Source organism: Myotis daubentonii, chromosome 3 (assembly GCF_963259705.1).
Source record: "Myotis daubentonii chromosome 3, mMyoDau2.1, whole genome shotgun sequence".
NCBI classification, from domain to species: domain Eukaryota; kingdom Metazoa; phylum Chordata; class Mammalia; order Chiroptera; family Vespertilionidae; genus Myotis; species Myotis daubentonii.
The window spans coordinates 136,447,447-136,461,701 of record NC_081842.1 but is presented as its reverse complement, the minus strand read 5'-3'; the positions used below and the strand labels follow the sequence as shown (position 1 = coordinate 136,461,701).

The 14,255-nt window shown below is 41.0% G+C and overlaps 1 pseudogene; it reads right to left on the bottom strand.

The window, feature by feature from the left end:
* Nucleotides 1–6,661: 6,661 nt before the first annotated feature.
* On the bottom strand, nt 6,662–7,434 carry LOC132229714 (dolichyl pyrophosphate Man9GlcNAc2 alpha-1,3-glucosyltransferase-like; annotated as a pseudogene).
* Nucleotides 7,435–14,255: the final 6,821 nt, after the last annotated feature.

Sequence of the window (14,255 nt, the reverse complement as noted above, 5' to 3'; positions counted from 1 at the left end):
ACAGTGATCGGAAACCCAGGGGGGAGCTAAGAGATGGGGGGCAGGGCAAAGGCGGCCCTGAGGCCGCCTTTGCCCTGCCCCCCAGCCATGATCGGAGAATCAGGTGCCTTTTCCACCCTGGCCAGTGATAGCAGGAAGTAGGGGTGGAGCCGCTGCAGCTGCGGGTCCCCGCTTCCCCGGGCCGGACGCCTCAGCCAGAGGCGTCCTGCAGGGGCAGGGGCGGAGCCCTCCAATCGCGGTGCCCCCCGCTGCCACTGCAGGTCCCCGCTGCCCGGGCCGGACGCCTAGGCCAGAGGCGTCAGGCCTGGGCAAGGGGCCGATCCTGCGATTGGAGGGTGATGGGGGTCAACGCCTGAGGGCTCCCAGTATGTGAGAGGGGGCAGGCTGGGCTGAGGGACACTCCCCCCCGCCCCCTCCCCCCACACCCAGTGCACGAATTTCGTGCACCGGGCCCCTAGTTCTATATAATAAAAGGTTAATATGCAAAGCAACCGAACGGCGGAACAATGGGTTGCTATGACGTGCACTGACCACCCGGGGGCAGACGCTCAATGCAGGAGCTGCCTCCTGGTGGTCAGTGCACTCCCACAGGGGGAGTGCTGCTCAGCCAAAAGCCGGGCTCACGGCTGACAAGCACAGTGGTGGTGGCAGGAGCCTCTCCCACCTCTGCAGCAGCGCTAAGGATGTCTGACTGCTGGCTCAAGGGGAGCGGGCCTAAGCCATCAGTCAGACATCCCCCGAGGGCTCCCGAACTGCGAGAAGACGTAGGCCAGGCTGAGGGATTCCTCCCTCCGCACCCCCCGCCCAGTGCACAAATTTCGTGCACTGGGCCTCTAGTAAAGAGCATATGGGACTATCTGATGACATTAATGTATCAACTTACATTAATGCCAAATATTTTCACTGCTAATGAGGGTTATTTTTGAAACAGGATGATCTTCAGTTCAATGCCAGCTTGTGAGCCTCAGCTAGCTATTGCCTGTGCCTGGCACTCCTGGGCCTGAGAGCTCAGTTCCGTTCCCAGCCAATCTTACCTCTTCTGGCCTTGCATCTTTGTGTCAGCCTGTATCTATTCCAGGGAGAATAAAGGTCACCTACATCACATCTCCGGGTGAGCCAAACTGTAGGTGAGGGTGCTAAGTGACTCTCAGCCCAACCCTGAGGTTCTGGGGTGGGGGTACGCGAGGACACAGACTTCTCTCTCTCAGCTTGGAGACAATGCCTGAAGAGATTGGGAGTGCCTGGAAGTAAGTTAGAGAGAAACACAGAGATGATCGAAAGGGTTAAAAAAAAAAGTTATTAGCTCATTTAACTTAGAGAGAGGGAGCCTGAGAATGCTCTATTTAGAGGTTTTAAATATAAATTTTAATCAAAAACTATTTATTGAGAGCCTACCATGCACTGGGCAAGTGTTCCCCAGGGGACAATGCCTAGCTGTTCTGGCTGTGCTGAGAATGGAACAAAGGCAAATGGATCTGCGTGGCAGAAGAAGAGTTTCAAACGAGCTGTACTGGAGAATTTTTGACCTCACATAATGCGAGCTGTTAAACCCTGGGTTGGCTTGCCAGGGGAATGCAGGAGCCAGAACTGTGCCCGGGGCTGGCTGGCACAAATCAGTTCTGGTTGGTTTGAAATCCACAGCTCACAGCAATCAAATTTTTCAAGTAAAGCTGGGGTTGAGGTAGGGGTATGTTGTTTTTCTCTGTTATTTTGAACCTTAATTTATATAAATACTACTGAGAAATTTCTCAGAAGTATTAAAAACAGTTTACTTGGAGAAAAAAAGGAGTGTCTGAACTCTACATGAGAGACAGCACAATGGAAAACACCGGGAGGTTTAAAATAAACATTTCTAAATGTTATGACAAAAGTAATCAAATGTAAAAGAAAAATAGAAACCTGAGGACAATACTGAGACCATGACAAATGACAAAATATTTACTATCTAATTATTCATTGAATTTGGTTGGAAAAACATTAAAGCCCCAATAAATAGCTGGATGAAAAACTTCATAAAAGGAGATTTATTTCTGGCCAAAAAATAAATTAAAAATATTTTGATCTGGCTACTTATAAAGCAAAATTAAATTCAACCACTTAGTATAAATTTCTTTCTAAAAAGTCAACTAAATTATTTTTCAATAATAATTTCCATTGCTCATAAAGATACAGAGAAAGGGGCCTATTTGGACATTAGTGTAATTCTCTATATGTAGCACTCCTTAAACATATTTTTAGAAATTCTATCTATTCTTTTTTTATTTATTGATTGATTTTGAGAAAGAGAGAGAGAGAGAGAGAGAGAGAGAGAGAGAGAAACATCGATTTGTTGTTTCACTTATTCATGCACTCATTGGCTGATTCTTGTATGTGCCCTGACCAGGGATTGAACCCCAAACCTTGGCATGTCAGGACGATGCTTTAAACAACTGAACTACCTGGCCAGAGAAATTCCATCTATTCCTAAAATATCTAAATCTAAAAATAGTTTTGCTCAAAGATATTTGTTACATTATCCACAATCACAGATAAAAGTTTAACATTACCCACAAGAAATTGGAAGTAACCCAAATGTCCAATGATAAATAAATGTTTCATAAATAATAACAACTCAATATATTGACCACAATTAAAATTATGTTTAGAGTTATAACAGGGAAAAGGTCATGTTCAAAATTAAGTGTGAAAACAGTAGGGTATGCTTAGTTTTGCCACTTACTCTGTGGCTAGTAAGAGACTCAGTTTTTCATCTATAAAATGGGAAGTAACAACAGTCTCTTCTCCATCAGGTTGTTTTGATTAATAAGTGGATTTACGTAAATAAAGTGTTAGGAATATGTCTGGCAAACAGTAATTGCACAATAAATGATAGTTCTTATTTCTTGTGTTTGTTTTGTTTATTTTTTTTTGAGTGAGCTAGAACCTTACATCTAAAGAGTCATTATAAGATTTCAATCTAAAAACTAAGCCTTAGAGAAAACCTGGAAAGACATATGTCAAAGGAAAGGATTGTCTCTGTGGGTAAACAACTATGGGTTCAAATATGGCTCAAGTATTATTTTCTCTATTTTAAATTTTTCCGATTCTTTCCCCTAACACATCTCTACTACTTTTACAATGCACAAATAGATCAGACTATTTTAAAAATATCTAGACATATATGATTTAGTATAGTTTACAATACTTTCCAATAGAAATAGATGAAGTCACTAAAGTTCAGACAAAAATTACAAACACTATCTGGCAGTCAATTCAGGACCTTACTGCAGACAAACAATGAACAGTCATGAGTGCCCACTCCCCAAGCTCTACCCCTCACTCATAGGTTTTGTTATCTAGGCTGTGCTAGACCACAGCTGAGCCTAAAAGGGGTTTTCCCAGTGTTTATAAAGCTGTGTGCACAGTCTGGCTTTTTATGCTTCTTGCATTCTTTTCTCCAGCAAGCAGAGAACTGCTAAGACAGATTTTCCAGAAAAAGCCAGGCTTTTATATAGCTAACAGCCTGATTCATCATGCTTGACTTCCTGATGAATTTTTAGTTTTTAAATTTTCAGAAACAAAAACGAAAAAACCCCTGGTCTCTATCCTTGAGTCAGCAGTTAGTGATTTAAAAAAAAAAAGTCTTTATTTTTAAAATTAATAAAATAAAGGGGAGAAAAAAAACCTACCAGTAATTTTCCCCCAGGAACATCAAAGCCTACAAACTGGGTGAATGAGGATCCGTGTTCATTCTGTTTGCATACACACCAGCATGTGTGAGGGTTTGCGTTTCTGCTATAACCAGGGGTCTGCTGGGAGGGAAGGAAATTGCAGAAAAGGAGCGATGACCCTGAATTCTAATGTTCCGGCATTCATGTCAAGGACAACTGTGAATAGGGCTTGGGGTAAATATCCTCTAATAACCTCCCATGAATTTATACACATCTCCAACCAGAAAACCTTCCCCGCCCCTTTGCTTCCTTCCTCTCCGGTTCTTTTAAACGTCGTCCTCCAACAGCCATGCATACCATCCCCACCTTCTGCTGCCTCTCCCTCCCACCCCGGGCCTGCAAAGAAAGCCTCTCTTCATGAGCAGTGCAGCTGTGTGTGGCCGGCCACGTCCCTCTCCTTGCCACCAGGAAGGTGGGACTCCCCGCCTGAATGTGAAGGGAAGGCTCCCTCCAAACCCACCCCCAGCTCAGGGCTGCTTGTGAGGCTGGCTTTACCAAGGAAAGGCTCAAGGAGCATGTGCAGGCTGGCCCTAGTGCCAGGGACTTAATGCAGATGCTGTCTTCTCTTGGCCAGGGTTTCTGTGGCCTGCCTATTAGCGATAGAAGAACACTAAGAAGAATGTTTGATTTTTGCTATGACCGTGGAAAATAAATTATGCTGAGATTTAAAAAATAAATGAGTGTGCCCCACCCTAGGCACAAAATGTCAGGCAGGAGCTTGGATCTTTATTCTCAGAAGCTGAAAGGAAACAGCTTTGCCTTAGAGCAGGGTTTCTCAATCTTGACACTCTTGCCTTTTTGGATCAAATAATTCTTCGTGGTGGGAGACTGCACTGGGCATTGTGGATGTGTAACAGCATCCCTGGCCTCTACCCACCCTTGGAGTCGTGACAACCAAACATGTCTCCAGACATTGCCAAATATCCCCTGGGAATAGGGCTGCCAGATAAAATATAGGCTGTCCAGTTAAATGAGAATTTCAGATAAATCATGCAATGTTTGAAACACACTTATACAAACAAATCATTCGTTGTATATTTATTTGCTGAATTTGGCAACTCTATCTGGGGAACAAAATCGCACCTCATTTGAAAACCACTGCCTTAAAGAGACCAGGAGCCAGGACAGTCTTCAGGCTTGGGGCCGCACTTATATGTGGTCTAATAAACTGACGAATAAAATAGAACCAGTGGCATGAAAACACGGAACAGACTGACGAATTTCAGAGGGAAGGGAGGCGGGGGGAAGAGATTAACCAAAAACATACGCATATATGCATTGCCCTTGGACACAGACAATAGGGTGGTGAAGAAATGGATGGTGGCAATGGGGAGAAAAAAGAGGACATCTGTAATGCTCTCAACAATAAAGATTTTTAAAATGCAAAAAGAGAACTGTGAGATACCAGCCCTAACCAATGCCCAGCATCTGCCTAACACCGTATTTCTTGTTTATTTAAGCTTTTTGTGACTTGTGGCTGAAAACATTTCTAACTGATATAGAGACCAAAGTAAATAATTCAGGAAACAGAAAAACAAATAAAGCCTCCACAATTCACTCAAATCCATTTCATATCCTCAGAGGAATTGAATATTGATTAATCATTCCTCCTAAAGAGAATATATTTTCTTAGTTTCTTACTGTTTCTTAATGTAAATAAGTATAAATAAAGATGAATATAATAGATATTCTTATTTCACTATAAGTAGCATATTCTATACATTCTATATACACTATTTTGTACCTTCATTTCCTTACTTAATGATACAGCCTTGTAGATAGATCTCTTCACATCAGTAGGGGTCTTCCACACTCCTTTTTACGGCTGCATAGTATTCCATCAAATGGGCGTGCCTTCACTTATTTAACTAGTATTTAACCACTGAATATAGGAGTTGTTTATAATCTCTAAATTTTAAAAATTATGCCACAATCAATAAACTTGTACATATGTTAAATCTTACTTACGGAAAAGATGTGTAAGCTATATCCTCAGAAGAGAGATTGCTGGGTCAACAGGAAGATATATATGTATTCCTGGTAGAATTGCCAGATTTCCCTCAAAAAGCAGTTGTATGATTTTGCACCAGCAAAATATGGGAGTGCCTATTTCTCCCCAGCCTTTCTAACAAAGTGTGATAGCAAATTTTTAGGGTGTTTTTTTTTTGGGGGGGGGGTCCAATCTGATAGGTTAAAAATGGCATCCTGGTGCAGTTTACATTTATATTTTTCTTTTTATAAGTGAAGTTGTTCATATTTTCATATGTGTAAGGGTCATTGATATGCATTAGAAAAATTAGCCCTTTGTGATATAATTTACAAATATTTTCCCACTCTATCTTTTGATTTTTCTTTTGGTATTTTTGCCATGTAAATTTTTGTTTGTTTCCTTGTTTTCTATGTAGTTAAATGTATCAATCTTTTCTGTGGAGATTTGTGAATTTTTAGTCATAATTAGGAAGGCCTTCTCTATTTCTTAGTTTTAAAACATCACCCCTATTTTCTTCTATTAGATATTTGTATGCTATACAGTTTAATTCTTTACATTAAAACTTTGGTCCATTTTGAGTCTGGTGTGAAGTATGAATCCAACTGTAGCTTATTCCAAATAGCTTCCCAGTTACTGCAATATCTTTTTCTAAAAAGCCTATTTTTACTATACTGATTGGAAATGTTACCTTTTTCATGAATTAAATTTATTTATAAGATTGAACCTGTTTTTGGACTTCCTATTCTGCTACAAGGCTCTATTTGTCTTTTTGTGCATAATACCACATTGTTTTTATTACTAAGGCTTTGTGTATGTTTTAATATCTGACAAGGCTTGTCCCCTCTCAATGTATCACCTCTTAGAACATTAAGGGCTTTTGTTGTTTATTTTCCCAGATAAATGTCAAAATACGCTTGAATATTTCCAGAAAAAAATTTTCTTTCTTTCTTTCTTTTTTTTTTTAGAGAATGGACTTTTCATGTACTTGGAGAGAAAAGAAAAAGAATGATAATGCACAGGTAACCAGAGTATATCTGAATCCTTTGGGAGAGGGCTGAAGTATTAATTTTATACATGCAGGAAGCAGACTCAAAAATGTAAAACAAAAACTGATTTTTATCTGGGTATGATGTGGCAAAATATTCTTGATCTTCAGAAAGACGCTTAGGCTACACCAAATATTGGCTCCTTTATCCTCAAATAATCCACGATCCACTGGGAAGAGCCTCCTTAGAACCTGCAGGGTTTGCTCCGTTTCTGTAACAAACGGCAGCCAGCAGGGAACGAAGGAAATCACAACAGTGCACGCCAGCTTAACTAACAGCACGAACAGAATTATATGAAAATGTCCATAGTCAGTAAGAATAAGGCCTGGATAAGCAATATGCATAATGCATTAGCAACCTTTTTCTTAGTTGACATTTCTTTTAAACAACATCAGTACAAAACCACTGCAGGTATGTAAATCAGCAAATCAGCAATTAACACTGTTGCACGCATGAAGAGCTTGTGTGCCTGACTCTCATATCCACGTGAGGTATGGAGAGCAATCCAATCTGGATTTATAACCTTTGCCACATATGCACATAAAAGACTATGATAAGCTGTAAGAGGTGGATAGTCCAATCCCCAATACAGTAAATTGTTATCACTGCTGTTAAAATACCATTGTTTGATTGGTCAATTAAAAGTGATTTCTTGCCAGTGTCTCTGAGCTTCATAATCACCAAACATAGGGTTTTTTTTTTTTAGCACAGGGTTAAATTTAATCCCATCTCCAATCTCCTGGTCCACACTCCATCAATTCTCCCTCCCTTTCTCTCACATCACTCCCAATCTTCTTCTCCACTGAGCTCTTCCTTTCAATCTAATAACATGCCTTCTCTACCCTGAATAAGAATTAAGAGATACTGTCCACCGTACTGTTAGTCCTATTAAGACCACAGTTGTCATCAAGTACCATTTCTCCATGTTTCTTCAAATGTAGGGAGGGAAAAAACGGGACCAGTGCCAGAATACTTTTAACACAGTCAGTCACTTCTCTTCTTGATCAGAGGATGTTATCAATTCTTTGGAATTAGGAGTTGGAGAGGATTTTAAGTGATGCTTCGTTTCCAAACAAATACTGATTTTTTTATGTCTATGAAGAAGTAGCCCCGCCGCCCACAACAGTGAAGATTCGCGCGTGCAGCGGGTTCCTAGAAGGCGCCTCCGCGCTCGCCCCCGCGGCGGGGTTCTAGAAAAATTTTTGTTGTGTTTATTTAAATAGCATCAAAAAGAAATTGTGTTGTCTGAAATAAGAAATTTGGTGATATGGTTGGAAAACAGTCAAAGATATCTTGGGGGTGGGGGGGACGGAAAATTTGAGAGTGAAAAAAATGTCTGAAATATCAAATCCGGAGGTCAAGTGATCAACAAGTAGGAGTCCAGAAAATGAACATAGAGAAAATGGAGAGAAGGGAATTATTAAGAAAATAATTTTTAAAACATTTGACATGAGTCTCCTCACTGAAATGGCCCAGTATATTCCAATACAATATATAAACATAATCTCTCTCCCTCTCTTTTTTCCTCTCCCTTCCCTTCCTCAGGCTTAATTTCTAAACACCACAGATAAAGAAGATTAAACTTTCCAGAGAAAAATAATAGATCCCAGTTGACTGAATGAGAATTAGAAAAGCAGGAGGCTCCTCAATAGCTTTATAGGATACTCTAAGAATCTCCAAGAAAAACTCAGGGTCCCTGAGCAGTTTTTCAAAATTCTGAGGGATCATTATGGTAACATAAACTTCTGTGCACAGGCAAACTCTTAGTGTATTAGCTCATATAGTTAACTATTCGTTCATCATACTTTAGTGAAGGGTGAGAACCAAATAAAAGACATTTCAGACATTTTAAGACTCAGAAAACTTACATCCTGTACACCTTTCCTAAAAGGCTGCTGGAGGATGTATTTAATCAAAATGAGGAGGTAAACCAAGGAATAGTGATGCGTAGAGGAACCAGTGACTGCACAAGGCGTCAGCAAGTCACATGGTTCTTAACCCTGGCAGCACACTAAATCTGCCTGGGGAAACGTATTAAACAGATGCCCAGATCCTTCGACTCCTCACCCACCCTCATCCCCCAAATTTTGATTGAATTTAATTTATCTGGAGTGGAGCCCAGGTATTGTTTTTTTTCTTTTTTCTTTTTAAGCTTCCCAGGTGATTCTATTGTGCACTAAAGGTGAAAAGCACCGAATTATGAAGAAAAGAACTTTTAATCATTATGGCTGTAACAATCATTTGCTGCTGTCATGGTGTTTTTCAGCCAGGTCTGCAAGTCAGAGCTTTAAAATACAGGCAGGTCCCATGTGTACAGAGCATTTGTGTATTCACTTCTAGCTTTAAATGATCAAGACTCAAAGGGCGAAATCACAGTTTAGAATTCTTCAATAAACCAGAAAGAAACCAAAAAAAAAGAGATATGAATAGGATGTAATGATTAGGCTGCTGCAAATTTCTAAACTTGGGAAGAAAGTAGGGATGTCTTCAATGCTCCTATGGGGAAGAAGACTCCTCTGCCCTCCAGGTTCTGTTCTAATCCTCAAATAGATGTGAGGCAACTTAACAGGAGAAAACAACCAAATTTAATTACATACATAAGTATGGGAACTCTGCATGAAGTATCCATCTTATATAAAAACTGCTGTTTGAAATTTTAACCCTGCTATTCTGGCTTCTGTCTTAAATAATAAGGAAAATAGGACTACTCCCATTCCAGAGAGGCCGTAAACTATGTCCTAAATTGAGTTGTTAGTGCTGACACCAGGCCAGGCCTTGGGATGTGGTCTCATGGCCCCTTCCCAGCACACAGGCCTTCTTTCTCAGAAGGCCCGGAGGTGCTGGGCTGCATATCTGGCGCTTTGGCCAGGCAGGGCACGCTGTCCTAGAACACATAAATAGGAAGGTAGTCACTGTACTGATACTGTACTGTGCCGGGAACAAATTGTGTAAACAAGGCTTTGTAACTAACTTTGTGGTTTTTGCAAATAAAAACGCTGTAACTCCTGTAGTCGAGACTGCAGTTCAGCCTCTGCTTCTGCAGGGTGCTGTAACTGTAGTTGCTGGCCAGCTTAATAAAGGCTCTTAAATTTTGATCTGAGTCCCTGGTGGTTGTCTCCACAGGTCACCCCATTACATGAATACATGAGAGAGCCAGAGACTCCAGGTATAAGAGGTTCAGAGACAGAAAGAGAAAATAAGGTCTATAAGACATTCTAAATTAGGGATGAGCTAAGGCACCTTGGGGCTCAGAAGGTAATTGCAGGAAGAGCACATGTTCAGTAATCAGGAGTTTGCCCTGCCATACGGATAGGTAAAATGTGGCTGCTGGTGATAACTCTTATTGTGGGCCAGGCTCTTAATTTAATTATTCTAGAGAGTTAAGTGTGGAGCAGAAGTTTCTTTTGAGCCTGTAGGGTCTTGGCTGCCTTTAGCTCAAAGTAATCTGCATACCATGGAGGCACATAGTGGGGCAGCTTATTCTGAACCCCTACACTACTCTTTGAAGGGAAACAGTAGGCACACAGGAGAACCCTCCACCCACGCCCCTGCAATGGTAAACAGAGTGCTGTAATTAATTTCTTGGTAGGAATAGTCTCTGGAAGAACCATGAGTATGCAAATTGTAGATTCTGGATAACCGGGCCTGACTAGTTTTTCCCTGGTGAAGCGGACACCACAGTTCCTCTGTCCTCTCTCAGCTATTGTCATCTTTAGCATCATCAAGGTACTGGTGTCTGGAACATAATATTTGCCTGAGTAACTGCTCTAAAGGCCAGAGTTTGGCTTTTGTTGTTGTTGTTGTTGGTGGTGGTGGTTTCGTTTTGCCAATGAGTAGCTGTGGGGCCAGGTTTACTGTGGGGAAGCATGGGACTTGGTTGGAATGTCTGTAAGGAGGATTCTCTGAAAGGTTGGAGGCCTTTGGGGAGACCTTGCCAAAGGCAGCAGCCCCTACCTTGACTTTTCCAAACAAGTCTGAGCCCTGGGTGTTTTGCCAAGGTCTCTGTTTAGTCTTTTAGACCTGAGCTTGTAGAAGCATGTGCTTTCTCAAGGATACTTACCCTGCTGATTGTATCTAGAGGTTAATTTTAGGTCAAGCTGTTGTTACAATAAAAGCCTAAGGAGGCAGGCAATCAGGGCTTTTTTGGCTCCTTATGCCAACTAGCCCCTTAGCTTCTCTTTCACAGAAACATGTGTCAGGGTAATAATTCATCCATCGTTCAGGGTCTGCCGGTCAACCCCGGCAGTTTACCTCAGTGAACACCTTGAATTTTCTGAAAAGTGGTGTGATGGGTGACATTTTGGACCTCATGAACATTCAAATATAGAAAAAATTTTATAAGAGTTTGTTTGAGCCAAATTTTGAGTGCATGCCTGAAAGCAAGATCTTAACAGATTGAGAAATGGTCTGGAGAATGGCAATTTTGCAGTTCCTTTTATATGTTAGAATCAAAGGAGAAGACGTTAGGAAGGTTCATGAAATCCATGGGTGATAGGTTAAGGAGGTGGGAGAAAGCATATCGGGGAAATTTCTAGGATTAGGTGATAAGCCAAATGGAGGAACACATATTTCTTTTACATTGATGGGTACAGAATAGTTAATAATTAACAATGGCAGCACATGGAGATGGGAGATAACAATGAAGGGTTCTGTGCTCTGTTGCCTGCAGTTGCGCCTTTGAGAGGTCTAGAAAAGAAAATCACTCTGACATTTCAAAGGCATGTTATCCTAGATGCATAAGAACAATGGACAGAGCTCACTTAAAGATAGACCTTTGCTAAGGAAGCTATAGGCCTGAGATGTGACGACCCACCATGGGCTGTGTAGTTAGGAATTTATGATCAGACCATCCTATGTGGTTACCTTTGGTCACCGAACCTGTCAGGCTCGCCATGTGTCTCCCTCTCCCTCCCTGCCCTCCCCCCACCAGCTTGTCAGTTTTATTGCAAAGCCCACTTTTCTTTCACATCATGAAGGAACACAATTAGTCCAGGAGCTCCTCCATCTACCCAGGCACCAAGAACCCCTCCAATTGAAACTGAATAGAAGAAATTGGGGAAGACTGTAATTTCTTTTTAAATTATTCTAAGGAATTTGAACTTTAGACTTGAACGCACAAGGGTCAGCCCTCTGCCTACTAAGCAGTTACTGGGGAATGTTAGAGGATTTTAAGCAAGGGAGTGCTGAGACTAGAGTTATACTGTTCTACATACACTGGTTTCTGTTCCCAAGTCAGATACTTAAGAAGACAAACTTCAGTGTCATCAGCTGGAGGGCTTGTTAACTCCCACATTGCTGGATCCCACCCCTAGAGTCTCTGATCAAGGAGGCCTGGGGTGGGGCCCAGGGAATTCCCATTTCTAACAAGTTCTCAGGTCTGGGACATACTTTGGGAACCACTGGCCTGCAGTGTAAGCAGGAAGAACAGGAAAGCTTTGTGGCCCGGCCCCACTCTTCTTAATTCTCAGTCTTCTCTCCCTCAAGGAGAATATCTGCCAACCATATCGAAATTCTTTTGTGTGTGTGTGTTTTTTTTTACATGCTTCATGTTTTCCAGAACTTCATACATGAGGTTCTGTCTAACTAAATGTTGTGGCAGTATTTCAGCAAATGATTTTGATTTTGGAGATTTTAAAGAGTGAAAAGAATGGTCAATGATTACTGTATCCCAATCTCAGAGATGTTAAGGTCTTTGAATTGGTTAAATATGCTGTGTCTGGGGAAGCTTCCTCTATCCCCATGGACTGCTTCTCATAGCCCTTATGCTCCTGGGGCTGTATTCCTCTTAGAGGAGTGGCTCTGGCAGTGGCGCCCCAGGCTTGCTGCAGCACCATCCCCTGAAAACTTGTTAGAAATGCAAATTCTTCATCCCTACCCCACTGAATCAGAAACTCTGCCCATTGGGCCCAGCAACCTTTTTCTTTTTAAGCAAGTCTCCTGGGTGATTCTGATGCACACCAAGTTGGAGGACCTCTCAGTTTGTGAGATTCATGAAGGCAAGAACCATACCTGCCTCCCAACTATTGTGTCCCCTGCACCAATATGGGAGGGGAAAGGGATGGTGCCTGACATGGATTAACAGTCAACGAATATTTGTTGAATGAATAAAGAAAGTAATGTGACTTGTCCAAGGTCGCATAGCCAGTAGATGAAAGTTAAATTACGTCTGCCTGCCTTCATTGCTTGGTTTATGATGTGAGGTTGATAGGAATATCCCAATGCATTCCACAAACATTTGTTGAGAAAGTACTATGTACTCAATATTTTTCAAAGTGTGGTCAAATGTTCTAGCTTTTTAAATAATTTGTGAGGCGTCAATAGATAACTTTTTAGGATAATTAGAAAAGAGCTGGGGAAAGTTGGATTTTATTAAGCACCAGAGGGAGCCTTGTGAAGAAGTAGTAGACCATATTGTAGGGCAAGCCAACTCAGCATAAGGACGCATCATTATTTTTTTAAGAATAAATTTGTTCAAAGTTGCCCATAGATTTTTTTCATGAATAAACCTTTCTTCCCTTTGGATCTTGTTATCTGGATAATTTTATTACCTAAGCCTAATAAAATAACTCTTAAGATAACAACCAATATTAAAAAAAAACACATTTATGGAAAAAGGACAATTTTCTACTTTTCTGAAATAAAAAAATTCAGTTAATCACAAAATACATGCATGGTACCTGGCATTATTTATATGCTCTATTTTATTTATACTATTTGCACAATAATTTTCAGTTCTAAAAGGAAAAAAAAAGATTAACAAAGTACATTTTTAAAAACATATTTTATTGATTTTTTACAGAGAGGAAGGGAGAGGGACAGAGAGTTAGAAACATCAATGAGAGAGAAACATCGACCAGCTGCCTTCTGCTCACCCCCTACTGGGGATGTGCTCGCAACCAAGATACATATCCTTGACCAGAATCGAACCTGGGACCCTTCAGTCTGCAGGCCGACGCTCTATCCACTGAGCCAAACCATTCAGGGTAACAAAGTACATTTTTCTTTCAGAATTTTAAATGGTTGTGTAAAGTTCAAGACTCTCTAGTTCAATAATTATTAGAACATTGATACTTTTCTGATAAATCTTTGACAGTAAAGTGTATCCTGAAAAAACAGTAGTGGGAACAGCAGTAGGACCACGCATGAGTTTTAGTAGCTTACTTAGGAAGGCAAAGGTTATCATTCCAGAGGAAGCTGAGTTGTACATGAGGCAGAACACACTGTGCATGGCAGGTTCTGCCATGGACACGTGGAGTCTCATCACCAAGGAAGAGCCTTCCTCAACTGTCCACCCTTCATTTTACAACACTGCATTCGTGGAAGTTCACACACTGTTCTGCTTTATCAGAAGTGGATCTAATGCTGATAACATGCCAGAACTTTGTGGGTGTTCAACAAGCAGCAAATGAATGCATTTTGTTACAGGCTTAAGGTTCGTGTGCAGATGCTTCAAAAGGCCAATATTGAAAATGTCTGAGTTTGGAGTAAGTAAAGTTTTATTAATCGAGA